Source organism: Schistocerca cancellata, chromosome 1 (assembly GCF_023864275.1).
Source record: "Schistocerca cancellata isolate TAMUIC-IGC-003103 chromosome 1, iqSchCanc2.1, whole genome shotgun sequence".
Classification (NCBI taxonomy): Eukaryota; Metazoa; Arthropoda; class Insecta; order Orthoptera; family Acrididae; genus Schistocerca; species Schistocerca cancellata.
In genome coordinates, this window is record NC_064626.1 from 687,296,244 (window position 1) to 687,312,968 (window position 16,725).

The window sequence follows — 16,725 nt, forward strand, 5'->3', positions numbered from 1 at the left end:
TACGTTTCGCTGGAGACGACAAGAATGGTAAACTATACGGCTTGTCATATGCTTCAGTATCAATTTCACTGGTTGAACATATATCGTTATCTTTGTACTCCTGCTGTACGCTGTCCTCACAGTCGAGCGGATACGACACAGCACATTCGTCTGGCTCATCTGTGGAAACGCTAATATTTCATCTACAACTTCATTAAAATCTGCGAAATTCCCTGTGTTGCTTCTGACGAAAAGTAACTTCGGCGTCCGTTGTTACAGATATAACGCAATGTTTTTTTTTCTCTTGTTGCCATTGCTCTTCTTTATATCAACACCACTAGCACTGTAGAACTGTTGTGAATTACTCGTCAACTAAGCAGTTCAGCCATGCTCCATAGTCCCAAGCTGTGCTCACCATTGTCTACCTCCAGTGCAGCCCCCTCCTGCCATTAGCAACCACTGTTGTGGTTGCATCGCAGACAATTTGTGGGCCTTTTGCGACACTCAAAGGGTTCCTTGTCAATATCAACCTCTTTCTCATGCGTCCTTGATGTTGACTGCAACGCCCATTCAATTTGACAATATGAGTACTCTTTCCTTTCGGAACATTATTTGCAGGTATTGTAATTCTTTGGCGAGACTCCTTGTCTGAAAGCGTTGGACTTCTAAGGGCCAAAGTCCTCAGCACTGAACTGCCTTGTGGAGGACGGTGATGGCGCGATACGTGGAGACAGGGGACAGAGAGCATAGGTTTTTCGTATATATTGTGACCCAGTGATCTGTCCGTTCTTCTCTTAACTAAGACGTAGAGGAAACGTATCTGGCCGTCTTTTTCAAGTTCTGTCGTGAATTTTATTTTACTATATTACAAATAAATTCGGTCTCAATCACGCCGAGATATCACTTTCCTAACACGGTCAGAGAAGGTATTTTATCCACGTCAGAGATGACGAAGTTATCCTCATTGTCTCCATTGTCATTTGGAAAAAACGAAAAGAGGAAATTTCTTCCAAATCAGACTATAAGTCGAAGGTATTTGACGAAAAGAGTCACACAATAGAAGGAGTTTGTGTAAACGTGCAACAAAGTAACAAACACAAGAAAAGTAAACTTAAGAAAGCGTGGGGAAAAACTGTTTTTACGAACTGTCTAATATTATTTCTTATATTAAACACTGTTGACAGTTTAGTCCGAACAGTGTTTCCGTCAACCTAAAAGAACGAGCTAATATTAAATGTGTTGTTCAATCACTTAATATGTGTGATATAACTACCCAGATATACTTTGCACATGATATGTAGATATTTGGCAAGAAACAGTTTTTTTTATTTGTGGTATAATTAATTTATAAGTATTCTCCAATGGTGTCGTGTTTCAATAGTTCCTTACATCTTAATTTTTTGTGAATAGGAGTTCACCAAGTGCATGGCAGAATAGCCATTAACAATGATGGCATGGAAATATTTTGAATCTCATGGATGCCTATATAGCGATGGAAAAAGAAGAAAAGATTTGGGATTGTAACTACGCCATGGGATTAAAATGAGCAATCAGTAATACAGCATCAACATTTCTATCCATTTCCCTACAACAACATACAGACAAAACCTACATTTACCAAGAAATAATAAACAAAAACTCAATAAAATTGCACGATTAATTGCCTCAAAAGATTATATAGATTGTTAAAGCAAACTTATTTAAAAATGGAGTTGAAAAGTACCTTTTAAGTAGCAGTCAAATTAATCTACAACACAGAGTCGAGTATTGGGAAAAAATGACATAGATAATTAATAATCATAACTCTTTCGTTTCGCAATATGCTTTCGCTCTATAACTTCTTTCTGGAAAATCTTTCACCATAGCTCTACAACCAAAGGTCTACAATGAATAATACTAATTTCTTCTCCTGTAGCTGAGTCCGACACATCACACATTAGGAAGAATTGATGACTTACATTTACATGCAAGCAGATGGGAAGATGCAGTTCAAAAGCTGGAAACTTGGTATCAGCTGAAATGAGTGGACAGTGTAGCACTAACTAGCTTTCTGTTTTTGGAATAACTTTTTTCCAAAGTGTTTAAACAAACGCACTGTAAACTATGGCTAAATTGAACAAGGTTGCACTGTTGTTAACAGTGTCTCATGCATTCAAGCGGTTGGACGATATAACCCCCTACGGCCATCCTCATTTGGGTTTGCTGTGCCTTTCCTATATGATTTCCGGCAAATTCGAGATGGTTCCTACAATGGAGCCATAATCGTTTACCTGTTCCATATTTGTCAAACTATATCCTTAGTATGTGAATGACTTTACGAATAATGTTTTATGTTCTGAAACTGTGAGACCCTCGAATATTGTAGCAACCGTAAGCCATGGATGAATAAATCTAATACTACTACTACTGCTAATCTTTTCCTGGTATCGCAATGCATGCGAGTTGAAAAATTCGGCACAGAGATCACATTGAGCACCCACAATATGTTTCTCCTTGTGTAAGAAGTAGCCCAACAACGAATTTAGATCTCTCGTAAGAATACGGAAGCAGATCTGTTAACGGTGGAAGTTGCGAGAGAAGTAATCTCCAGGAACAATATGCAAGCACATACAGCTAGGTTTTGACCTGTAAAAAAGCTACCTATATTTTGCCTCTGTGCTCACCTTTCATATATTTCAACTCGGCATAAACATAAGGCTAACGAATTCCACTTACGTTTAACTTCTCTGTCCCTGCAGATATGTTCAGAGAAGCACAGAACACCCGTCTCTTCAGCTTTCTTAAAAATCTGTTGAACATATAGGAAGGTCAGCTACATTAGATTTTGCTCCTCTCATGTTTCTATGGAACAGACCAACTTTTCTAAAAATTAGAAAATGTTGTTTGTTGTTCAACTTCTCGAACAACAAAAAATTAATCATATATTACTCTACGGTTTACCATTTTGCCTGTGATTGTATATTTCTGCAGCAATATAAACTGGATGTCAAGGATAAATCCCTTTTGACTATTTAGTTGGAAAAAACTCGAGACTCAATAAAACGAAAGAAAGCAACTAAAATTTTTAATACTAGTTTTATGCTAATTTTCAGAATTTTCTGGCGGTAAATCGGATTTCAACTTGCCTTTAGCAGTGGTGGTTGACTGTGACATGGGAGATTCACACAAACTGCGTACCGGGCAGCTCTCCACTCGCCTTCCGCACCCCTCGAGTGATTAAATGCTAAAGCGCTCATTAGCGTGCCGGGTAATTAATAACTGCTACGCCAGTCAGAATTCATTTCTTTTTCTGCGAATTGGGCTTAAACTTGAATTTTTTAAAATAGTACGAATGCTTTGAACACATGAAGCATGACAAAATTATCTTTTATTTTTAATATCATTAGTTTCATTAATGACATCAGTTTATCTCAATCCTTCGCAGTAATTTTGTTGCTGCCTTCCTGAGATCTAACAACCACCGCGGTAGTGATATACATAAACCTTAAAACAATGGCCTGCGGTGACCATTCATGTAGCCGAAGCTCTGAATATTATAATTTTAAGCATGTGATAGTGAATCAAGGAACAGGGTCGTCCCGATAAGACTCACAACTGGTAATATTTTACATTAAAATAAATAATAAGGGCTGAAATCACAACTAGTAATAGTTGGTAATGAAAGAATAGATATTGAAATATTTAGACCCAATATTAAATCTTATTACTATAAGAAAACTGTTATACAAAGTAATTAGTTTCTGGCTGACAGTCCGTTAAATCACTAGTACACACTCAACGGAATTGAAACTTCATTCTTCTCTCATGGATAGTCACCTTTTCAAAGAAATTTTTCGTCTGAGTCCTCCTAGCAGGCGAGCTGCAATTGAAGTAATTCAAAGATAAGACAGTTTCTATTCTCCAGCACAATTTCGCTCGTAGCTTTTGTTTCTACTGAAGATGTGCAAATGTGCCCACAGGAATTGTATACAATAATGACACTAATACAGTAAACCGCTGAAAACTTATGTTCAGTGCTCAGTATCTTGCAAGCACACTCATGGTTTTATTTGTGACTCTTCATTACTGTACACTACAGTCAGCTCATTATTTAATCAAGTAGTGTCGATGAGCTTTCTAAATGCATCTACGTACTGTGGAAGTTGCGTTCAGGGAACTGGGTAGAATATTGCCTGTTGTTGTAGTTGTGGTCTTTAGTCCTGAGACTGGTTTGATGCAGCTCTCCATGCTACTCTATCTTGTGCAAGATTATTCATCTCCCAGTACCTACTGCAACCTACATCCTTCTGAATCTGCTTAGTTTATTCATCTCTTGCTCTCCCTCTACGATTTTTACCCTCCACGCTGCCCTCCAGTACTAAACTGGTGATTCCTTGATGCCTCAGAACATATCCTACCAACCGATCCCTTTTTCTAGTCAAGTTGTGCCACAAACTCCTCTTCTCCCCAATTCTATTCAATACCTTCTCATTAGTTATGTGATCTACCCATCTGATCTTCAGCATTCTTCTGTAGCACCACACTTAAATCAATACTAGATGTTAACAAATTTCTCTTCTTCAGAAACCCTTTCATTCCCATTGCCAGTCTACATTTTATATCCTCTCTACTTCGACCATCATCAGTTATTTTGCTCCCCAAATAGCAAAACTCCTTTACTACTTTAAGTGTCTCATTTCCTAATCTAATTCCCTCAGCATCACCCGACTTAATTCGACTACATTCCATTGTCCTCGTTTAGCTTTTGTTGATGTTCATTTTATACCCTCCTTTCAAGACACTGTCCATTCCGTTCAACTGCTCTTCCAAGTCATTTGCTGTCTCTGACAGAATTACAATGTCATCGGCGAACCTCAAAGTTTTTATTTCTTCTCCATGGATTTTAATACCTACTCCAAACTTTTCTTTTGTTTTCTTTTCTGCTTGCTCGATATACAGATGGAATAGCATCGGGGAGAGGCTACAACCCTGTCTCACTCCCTTCCCAACCACTGCTTCCCTTTCATGCCCCTCGATTCTTATTACTGCCATCTGGTTTCTGTACAAATTGTAAATAGCCTTTCGCTCCCTGTATTTTACCCCTGCCACCTTCAGAATTTGAAAGAGAGTATTCCAGTCAACATTGTCAAAAGCTTTCACTAAGTCTACAAATGCTAGAAACGTAGGTTTGCCTTTCCTTAATCTAGCTTCTAAGATAAGACGTAGGGCCAGTATTGCCTCACGTGTTCCAGTATTTCTACGGAATCCAAACTGATCTTCCCCAAGGTCGGCTTCTACTAATTTTTCCATTCGTCTGTAAATAATTCGCGTTAGTACTTTGCAGCCGTGACTTATTAAACTGATAGTTTAATAGTCTTATACATCTTGCTCACCAAATGGTAGAGTTTTTTCAGGACTGGCTCTCCCAAGGCAGTCAGTAGTTCTAATGGAATGTTGTCTACTCCCGGGGCCTTGTTTTGACTTAGGTCTTTCAGTGCTCTGTCAAACTCTTCAAGCAGTATCGTATCTCCCATTTCATCTTCATCTACGTCCCATTTCCATAATATTGTCCTCAAGTACATCGCCCTTGTATAGGCCCTCTATATACTCCCTCCACCTTTCTGCTTTCCCTTCGTTGCCCAGAACTGGGTTCCCATCTGAGCTCTTGATATCCATACAAGTGGTTCTCTTTTCTCCAGAGGTCTCCTTAATTTTCCTGTAGGCAGTATCTATCTTACCCCTAGTGAGATAATCCTCTACATCCTTACATTTGTCCTCTAGCCACCCCTGCTTAGCCATTCTGCATTTCCTGCCGATCTCGTTTTTGAGACGTTTGTATTCCTTTTAACCTGCTTCATTTACTGAATTTTTATATTTTCTCCTTGCATCAATTAAATTCAGTATTTCTACTGTTACCGATGGATTTCTACTAGCCCTCGTCTTTTTACCTACTAGATCCTCTGCTGCCTTCACTACTTCATCTCGCAAAGCTACCCATTCTTCTTCTACTGTATTTCTTTCCTCCATTCTTGTCAATTGTTCCCTTATGCTCTCCCTGAAACTCTGTACAACCTCTGGTTCTTTCAGTTTATCCAGGTCCCATCTCCTTAAATTCCCACCTTTTTGCAGTTTCTTCAGTTTTATAACTTCAATTTCACAATAAATTTGAAAATTTCAGTTTAAAATAATCTTGAAGTCTTAAATGGAAGTAGCTATCGGTGTTGTCATTCACTTCGTAATGGATGCTTTTGTAGTTGATATTTTTCCTACTCGAAACAGGGTCTCTTGGAAAACTTGTTCGCAGCCTTCACTTAGCGTGGCTGTGGAGCGGCGACGTTCCTGGATTTTATATTCACAGTACAAAATCCCACTTTCTTGATTCTGAAGACTGTTTACACAGCATATTCGTAAAGGTAACTATGTTATCGAATGTGTTCAAGCGAAAAACAAACCTGAAATCTTCTAAAAGTGCCAGAAAACCATTAACTGATGATAAAATATCTGAATCAATTTCGTGGGGATGATCCAGCATATTACTAAACGCGTCACATAGTTCTGTTCCCGCATAAATGATTTAACTCTCTTCAGGAGTAATTCCATCGCGTAGGACACATGTATGGAAGACAGCATTACAAAAATTTGTCCAAAAATTTAATACGTTTACAAGATATTAAAAAAAACTGCCAGTCCATCAAGAGATCTAGAAAATATTTTACATTCCGGTATTTGGCTGGTGGTTTGAGACAAAACGGTGTTTAGTGCATGGGAATCACAGTGAAAAATGAGGCTTCAGGATGTGTGTCTCTGATTACTGCTTGAATCGCACTAATGTTTCCCGCCATACTAGACCGCACGTTGGTCTAATCAATTTTTCATCACATCAGAATTGTCATAAGAAGTGCTGGATGAATTCGGCAACAGTCTGGGGATGTTTGTTACTACTTACATCAGACAACCCCAGGAATCTTTCCTTTGTCTTCCCTTCATATATATATATAAAACACACGACAACAGAAAACTGTGTTTTATTTGCTGCCATTGAAGTTTCATCAGCCATGGTAGCTACGAAAGGAACATCCAAAATTTACCATTTTCAGCTCATAACACGGTCGAACCTTCGGCTTTTATTAGATCATTTTGGATTCGATTAGAAATTCCTCTAAACAAAACACAGGTTTTGTATATGCTCCGCTAAATGAGGATCATACTGTGCAGTGTACTTCAACAGTCCCGCGTAATTTCACAGATTAACAGAATTTGTTGTTTCGTTGCGCCTCCAGAAATCTGTTAATGTACCGTTTCGGAAACATCATTCTTAGTTCAAGAACAATGTTTGAAAATACTAACTTTTTGTTGAGAAATGGCTTATCTGCTTGTTTAACTTTGTTCCTCTTGTTTTTCTTTGTTTAAGCATCTTGTGTGATTTTGTTTCTCTTGTAGCACAGTTTATTTTGTTCATATGCGGTCTTGGCCACAAGTTTATGTGTATGTACTGGTTGATCTCATTCTCACAAATCTCTTTACACTCGCTGGACACATAACCTTCCTCGTTTTCAACCGAAAGAATAATGTAGATTCTGCAAATCTATGCATTTGTCCCTGTTCGTGATATCCTATGGTTCCTGTCTTTTTCTGCAACTTTCTTCATTCCTTCTTGAGTACACATCTTGCACCAGAATTGTTAAATAAAAAATTGAGTTATTCCTTTTCTGAATGAGTTCCACTCTAATTACTATCATACAGTTTGTACATATTACACATGATATTAGCTTTCCATAAAATTATCAAGTGTAAACTAGAAAAGTTTTACCTTTCACGATGCCATACAGTTCTACGAATAGGGGTGCTTCAGCTTTTAGCACTAACTATTATGAATATTATTTTAGTCATCGTTATAAAAGGATAAGTCAGTTAGCTAAACATGCGCTAATTTACATATTTACACCTCATTGTGGCTTTGATGTAATATATTTGGTAGTATACATTCTGTTTCACAACTTTACGATTCCATGTAGATAAACCCAGTTTTTCAAACCAGTCTGAAACTTTGGTACTTGTACTTTTGACTGGATCGGCACTATTTGCCTTCGGAGTTTCGCTTCTACTCTATTAGGATTCGATTCATTTCGAAAGATATTGTTCTCTCGATTCCTTGAAAAAGTGAGCTATTCATGGACGGGTCAATAATCCAAGCATTTAGGTTTCATTTTACTACATTTATCTCGTTCGGAGTCGCTGATTTCTTTCCTCATATTCCTCCTACTGAAACTTCTTTATTTAAATGAGTGTGGCTGTACTTAAGTTGCTGAGTGACTGAGACCCACAATATCATACCGCAACGCAATCTGACTGCTCAAAAAAAGACAACCTTATTTCAATTAATTAATTCAAAAGAATGGCCCTGACTAAAAAGAAATCCTAACAATAACCTATACATTTCATTAAGCACTTACATCCCAAAAATCTTCATAACTTGAACTACTGCAATACAGCGAGCGTCAATACTGCCAGCTAAATAAAACATTCTAACTACTAAAGCCACTAACTTCTGACTGGTATGTGGTTAGCAAAGGAAACATTTTGTTGCAAACCAAATAATGTATTTTTTTTTTTGCCTTAATAATGTGACATCAAGTTCAGATAAGAATATAAATCGTCATTACATCTAGTACAAAGAAATATAATCAAGAATAATATTCAATCTCCAGTTCGAACATGTACAGATCGTTAGCCTACGTTAACACTTCAGACCTCTACCCTCCATCAATGTTAACTTCTCACATCTAACATCCATCACTGCTGGCTGTTCACCTCCAACTGCCCAACAGTACTTCGGTCACTGCTGGCGACTAACCTCCAACTGCTCAACACTACTGGCGATTAACTTCCACCAACAACGAGTCCAACCAGTCACAGAGTCTCCTACAAAGAAAGCGCAGTCAGAGATCCAATGCAAAACACTACACAGCGCTGCCAACACAGAAGCAGCCCACTTACACTACTTCCGATTGCAATTTGTTAGCTATTACATTTCCTTCTCTCATCCATTGAATAACAACTGATTAATCCACGATATTTCTACTGTTACCATTTTTATGCAAAAATAATACCGACGACTAGGACACTACTACTCTACAGATGCTATACATAGCACTTATAGCAACTACGTGTGTAGAAATAACTTCAACTTGGTGGCTTTTTCTATCCAAAGATACATGGAAACATGTTTTCTACAGTGTTTCCCTTATTAGATGGTGGAGGCACAACGTAATACGAGACCAGAAGTGGCCCTGAAAATACCGAATTTAGCAAACGCTAGGCATATAGGTACGCATTTTCAGTTGTTCGAGTTTATTCGCCGAAATTATGTATATTAGGTGAGGTCTGTTCTCACACATGATCGATTTATCAATGGTCAACGGTTAAAACAAAAGTCAATTTTAAAATGATAGCAACCATTTGAGCTTTACTTATAAAACCGACACATGAGAAACTATGGAAAAAATATGGGACGCATCCTCGTGTAAAAAGTCCTAGCAGTAGATATTATAAAGAATTAGGATCACTTCTTGAGGGTATTTTTGTTCTGCCGTTGCAACTACAATAATACGTTTTTTTTCCTCAGACGAGTTTCGGTTTATTGAGGTAAAGCATCATCCGTGGTGGTGATTTCCGCTTGAGTTCTCGCTTAGATAGGGGAATGCTGTCTGCTAGCACATCGTTTCTGTTTTTCTTCTTTTGACACTGGTAGTTGTGGTCTGATTTTTAGTTGTTCTGCAGCACTATGCATTTCTTATGTTTTGCACACCATATGCATTTTTGTAGTTGCAACGACAGAACAAAAATACCCTCAAGATTTGTAAAACAACTAAGGACAACATGACCACTCAAATGAAGAAATTAAGATCACACCTGACTGTATTTTAAAACTACATTAGGATGTCAGTCATCAGCTTTGTCACAACAACAGCAATTCTTTAACTTTACATTAAGTGTCAGAGAATGTAATGCGTACTCGTAAATACTTCAAGTACAAATTTCTATTTCATTTATTTGAAATTTTTAGCATGAGTCGACTAAGTTAACTTGTTATTGCTCTCTTGCGTTGTTTCCACCATATGTAATTTAATCGGTCAACTAAAAACAAGCGCGGACATGGAAACCTGTATGTGTGACCTCTTCTCTCTAATATGGAAGTCGAAATAATAGTACTAGCTCTTCATGAACCCACATCATCTCATTCTAAACATTACACAACAGAGATCTTAGACGGCAAATAACAGGAATGAATCTGACGCACATTGGAACTTGGAAGAGTCCAGATATGAGGCTCATGACGGTGGGGTCTGGTCGACTGTTTTTTCTGCTGGTACAAGTTATTATTATCCGAAACAAGAGATTTATGGCACAATAAGTCCTATTGAGAAGACATGCTTCAAAATACGTAAAACTGTCACTGATTACATTGTGCAAATGTTAAGTTTCTTACGTCTCCAGATCTCACATGTCACTTGAATCTTAAGGGAAAAATATTATCACAGGGCAGGGAAATAGTAGCTTGTGATTCAATGAAGGAAGAGGTGGTCTCTGCGTGATCGCGGGGCCATCTTGAAGTGGTGTAGTGTGGCAGTGGGAAAGTGAAACGCTGCAAATGTAAATGTATGACCTGTGGTTTCCAGACAGTCCCGCTTTCTTTCCTGGCGCTAACGAGACCGTTTACCCAGTAGACCTTTGTGTATGGGAAATATTTCAAGGTCTACTTTTTTGAATTTGACATTAAACTACAGATTCCTGCTTGACTGATAAGTTGAGCGGTTTCTCCGCTGATGAACCGTAAGTTTAAAATAAATGTTTCGCTTTTAGTAATACAGAAACGTTACCTCCATAAGAGAAACGCCGTCTTATATATGATATTACACAATTCGGACATTGTGAAAGCAAATATGAAAACAAAAATTTATATTAAAATTTTCATTCGGAGTGAAAATTCATTTAGATTTTGAAAACAGAACGTCTCTGGTATCTCGATATGGAGCCGCATCAGTTTCCGTCACCTTTATAGGGGCCGAAACGTCGGTTTTGTCCAGTGATAGACGTGTAGAATACAACGCGACACCATCCCGGAAGAAGGAACGCATGTAGACACTGTATATATATAGTAACATGCAAAGTTACGTGCTACGACGGGTGTTCACAAAATAATGCAACACTTTCTTTCTCAAAGCGGGTTGGTTTTATTCAGGATTCCAATACGCCGTAGTATTCCATACTCTTTTGGCTACAAAGCCCTATTTGTCAGCATAATCTTACACCTTACTGGGAGGGCCTGTACGTCTGCAATCTACCACTCTACAGGTCGACGTCAGAGCCAGCGTCTTGCTGCATCAGTAACCTCCGCATCATCCATTTACTGCTTCCCGCGTAGTGGATCCTTTGTTGGGCCAAACAGATGGAAGTCGGATGGTGCGAGACCAGGTCTGTAGCTTGGATGAGGAAGAAGAGTCCAACGAAGTTTTGTGAATTCCTCCCGGGTTCACAGATTTGCATGAGGCTTTGCGTTGCTATGGAGAAAAAGAAGTTCGTTTGCATTTTTGTGATGGTATCGCGCTGAGGTTGCTTCTCTAGGTCCCTGAGGGAAGAACAATACACTTCAGAGTTTATTGTTGCACTATGAGTTACTACATCAAACAGAATTACCCATTCAGAGTTCCAGAAGAGCGTTAGCATCAATTTGCCGGCTTTGAACTTTTTCTTCGGAGGAGATATGATGTGGCGCTACTCCATGGATTGCAGGTTTGTTTCCGGTTCGAATAGATAAACCTTTGTTTCTTTGCCTATGACGGTGCTCGATTAAAATTGTCACTATCAAACTCGTTTCGCACAAGCAATTCCGCACAGATGGTCCTACGCTGCTCTTTATAGTTTGAGACCAACTCTTTAATTGTTTTCTTTACTCACTGACTAACAGAGTTTTCCCTGACAAAGATGATTCAAACTTAACCTGTTCATTTATTATTATATACAACCCCAACGCAATCTTACTGCTATACATGCACAACATGATTACCAATAATTAACACAAAAGAATGGCTCTGAATTGCAAGAAATCCTGACAATAATAAAAATGCAAAAAATATGAAATTAAGGAAATTTGAAACTCATTGCAATCGCGAATCCCGATACTGCAAACACCATTCTCTTTCATAAGTCACTTACCTTACATGAAATCTTCAAGCTGGCCGGAGTGGCCGAGCGGTTCTAGGCGCTACAGTCTGCAACCGCATAACCGCTACGGTCGCAGGTTCGAATCCTGCCTCGGACATGGATGTGTGTGATGTCCTTAGGTTGTAAGTAAGCATTGTGTTTAGCATTGTGTTTATATTTTCTTATTGGCAACGTTACGTAGCGCTCTATATGAAAATCACTGGCTGTGCTGTGTGCAGTCTGTGGCTAGTTTGCATTGTTGTCTGCCATTGTAGTGTTGGGCAGCGGCAGCTGGATGTGAACAGCGCGTAGCGTTGCGCAGTTGGAGTTGAGCCGCCAGCAGTGGTGGATGTGGGGAGAGAGATGGCGGAGTTTTGAAATTTGTTATACTGGATATTATGAACTGCTATGTATATTATAGTTTTTCAACACTATTAAGGTAAATACATTGTTTGTTCTCTATTAAAATCTTTCATTTGCTAACTATCCCTATCAGTAGTTAGTGCCTTCCGTAGTTTGAATCTTTTATTTAGCTGGCAGTAGTGGCGCTCGCTGTATTGCAGTAGTTCGAGTAACGAAGATTTTTGGTGAGGTAAGTGATTTGTGAAAGGTACAGGTTAATGTTAGTCAGGGCCATTCTTTTGTAGGGAATTTTGAAAGTCAGATTGCGTTGCACTAAAAATATTGTGTGTCAGTTTAAGCACAGTCTTGTATAATTGTTGAAAGGGGTCGTTTCATAAGGTTAGTTAGGTTTAAGTAGTTCTAAGTTCTAGGAGACTGATGACCTCAGTAGTTAAGTCCCATAGTGCTCAGAGCCATTTTTTGAAAATCTTCAAAACACAAACTACGGCAATTATAGCCAGTAACAACAGCAGCCAGCTAAATAAAAGGATTCTAATTAGTATAGACGCTAACTACTAGGAGGTCCGCCCCCGGTAACTGAGTGGTCAGCGCGACATGGATCTGAGCACAATGGGACTTAACACCTGTGGTCATCAGTCCCCTAGACTTAGAACTACTTAAACCTAACTTAACCTAAGGACATCACACACATCCATGCCCGAGGCAGGATTCGAACCTGCGACCGTAGCGGTCACGCGGTTCCCGGTCACGCGGTTTCAGACTGAAGCACCCAGAACTGCACGGCCATACCGTCCGGCTCAGTCCTAAGAGCCCAGGTTCTATTCCCGGCTGTGTCGGAGATTTTCTCCGCTCAGGGACTGAGTGTTGTGTTGTACTAATCATCATCATTTCATCCCCATCGACGCTCAAGTCGCAGACGTGGCGTCAAATCGAAACACTAGCATCCGGCGAACGGTCTATCCGACGGGAGGCCCTAGTCACGCGACATTTATTTACTACTAGGAGCCATATGGTTAGCAAAAGAAAGATTTTGTTGAAGAGCAAGCAGTCTATTTAGAAAATTTTACCTTATTCATGTGACGTCCAGTTCCAAAAATTATATAGTTGTCAATAATTCCACTACTTAAACATTATCAACCGTACATCTATTATCATACCCTTCCATGCATCTTTTCTTATAGGAAATTTCATCTCACTTTACATTGCTTGATCTACCAACACAGAGTCTCCGCTGAGAAAAATCATGTCCATACATTACTCTATCCACTTGCTAACTGCTAGTCCATCCAACCACACAATCTCTTGCCGAGGGCGCAGAGCGCTGTCAGCGTTGTTTACGCAATCTGTAACATAATCTGTCAACACACAAACAGGCTACTTACAAGTTTTCTGCTTGGCGCCAAGGAACTCTATGGGCTTTGAGTACCCTAACTGGTAGACGAGTGTGCCTGCGCTACCAACAGAGACTTCCAGCTGTGCAACGAGGTGTTTGACTGTGATCCGTTGATAACTTCGAATGAGAGTGTCCGCACGTTCCAAAACTGCAGGAGTCATAGCTGTGTGCGGCCACCGTGAGATCTAACAGGTTTGCTAGACTTTGTTGCGATGTTCGCAGACGCCTCGCCCAGCGACTCAGCATGCTGTTGTTCACCGCCAGGTCTCAGACATCCTGCAGGCGTATACGAATATCAGCGATGCTATGGTTTTCTGCCAAAAAGAAATTCAGTGATGGCTCTCTGCTTGGACGCACCTACTTTTCGGGTACCATTTTGAAGACTACGTATAGTGCAGCCACCAGTCGGAACTTCATGAAACTACAGGGGCTGCAGCGGGAATATACCAAGAAGTCCCACAACAAATGCCGAATTTCTGAACAGAAATTTGCCAACAAAAAGTGTTACACTACTTATTGAACGCGCGTCGTATATTATTACGCAGGGAGTGTTCTGGCGTGTAAAATATAACTTCTATGGAACACCGCAAACTAATGCAAATACGAAATGATTAGAAAATAATTAAAGAGCTGCGAACGAAACGAAACGTGTTGGGGACAGTTTAGACACCATTCTAAAGCACGTATTTCTTCAATGCTATGTAATGTTAAAGTAAAATTTAAGCGCATCAACTTTAAGGCTGCTAAGTATTATTATAAATAATGAAACGAACACCTGCAGGGAAACTGCCTAAGAAGTACTAATAGAAAATCAGCAGTTGAACACTGACAGAAAAGCAGAAAAGTGAATCACCCAGAAGGGGGGGGGGGGGTGGTTGCGACGACGAAACGAAATGAAACTTCACGGATTGAGAGGGTATGTGATATTACTTCAGTTATTACAAAACCGAATCAAAGCTACAAAGAATATGACATCATGAGCTCACTCGTCAGTACGACGTTGCACCCTCTCTGGCCCGGAAGTATACATTGATTCAGTTGGGAACAGTGTAACTAAGCCGTTGTCACCAATTCTGGTTCTATCGGCGACAGATCTTCGGCTGTTGCTGGTCACTGGAGTACCTTATCATCATGAAAGACAGTTAATAGAGATATGTTCCATGTGTGGACGAGCACTGTCTTGTTGAAAAACGGTACCACGATACTATCACATGAGAGGTAACTCATGACTACTTAGGATGTTGTTGACGTGTCGTTTTGACGTCATAGATCCCTCAACCGCAGCCGGCGACGGTAGTCACAACTGATGGCTACCCACGTCATAACTACAAGAATTGCACCACTGTGCCTGTCCAAAACAATGGAAGAATGGGACGACTCCCCAGACCACCGTCCTACCGTCGGGGTAGTGCAGAGCCGCGGTTCATCTATGAACACAGTGTGACGGCAAAGACCATACTTCACTATCACGCCACCGCTCCAAACACAGTCGATTGTGTTCTGGTACAAACGGCAGCAAACGAACTGGACGTTAACTCGCTAGTCCGGCAGCTGTTAATGAGTTATACTAAGATTTCATTTTATTTCCAGTACATTGTCAACATATTCTCACTACAAACAATGTCATATGTCAAAGTAGAAATTTCATTCTGTGAATAAAAATGTTTCACTATCTTCAGGATACTTAATGATGCACTTCTCATTACTTTCTGTTTCAAAGTGAGTGCACTACGCAGTGTGCCGGGACTTACCCAGTTCACTGCTACTAGTGCCAAATCATCATAATGCGTCTGTGCCTAGCGTACAAGTATTGTACCATAGTGTAAGGATGAAATTAAAAATCAAAGTAGCTGTTTCAAACCTGGTAAATATATATTCCAGTACAGTAAAGTATAAACTGTTAAATATCAGACTGATCAGATGATTATGTTTCCCTAAATACATCGTTTAAAGAAAAAAATAAGTTGTGATAAACAGTAAGGCTAGAAAGTAAAAAAATTGTTTTCTATGAACTAATGTATGTGACTTTTCTACGAAAAACTGAAGGCGCTAAATATTAGACTTAGAAAGGTGAAAATTGGTATGAAGTGTCAGTTTGATATAAAAACATTATCTATGTGATCCCATTAAGTAACCTCTAATAGTTTTCGAGTAATTTACTGAAAACTAAATTTGTAATAAAAACTTTTTTATTTGTAATAGATTAAGTATCGTTTACATTAATGAGAGAAGAAAGTTCTGATTACAGGACCTGATGAAACCTATTAACTAATAAAGCTATAACAAGTTTCAAGAATTCATGTAAATGTCAATCAAGACAAGCTGTCTTACAGAATTTGACCATATTCTACTGTCAGTTCCGTTCTAAAAACTCTAGCCGGCAAAGTTTAAATGCAGTCGAACTGAAATTTTTTCTGCAATTAAAGGCAACTTTACTCCATTCATATACAAATTGCGAAGACTGTAAATTGATACACAACAGTGTTATAAAATAATGTGTGTCCGAGAAAGAGGCCATTTGGATGCTGCAATCTGTGCATACAGCAGATGACGGCAGATGTTCCCTTCGGCCATCGCTGGGCCCATATATAAATGCTGCCTAAGAGGCAGCGACTCTTCACTTCGCACCAGCTGTATCTCTGTCCACGTTATTTAAACGCCGGCTTGTGCGCTGCCTTGGATGACGTCATAGCTATTCTGCTGCTACACGCATGTTTTCGATACAAATAGGAAGTGAACTCGCGAGGACTGTACACATTCCTGGATTGTTTAGATTACACGGAAGTAGCTGTTGTGTGCCACCTGTA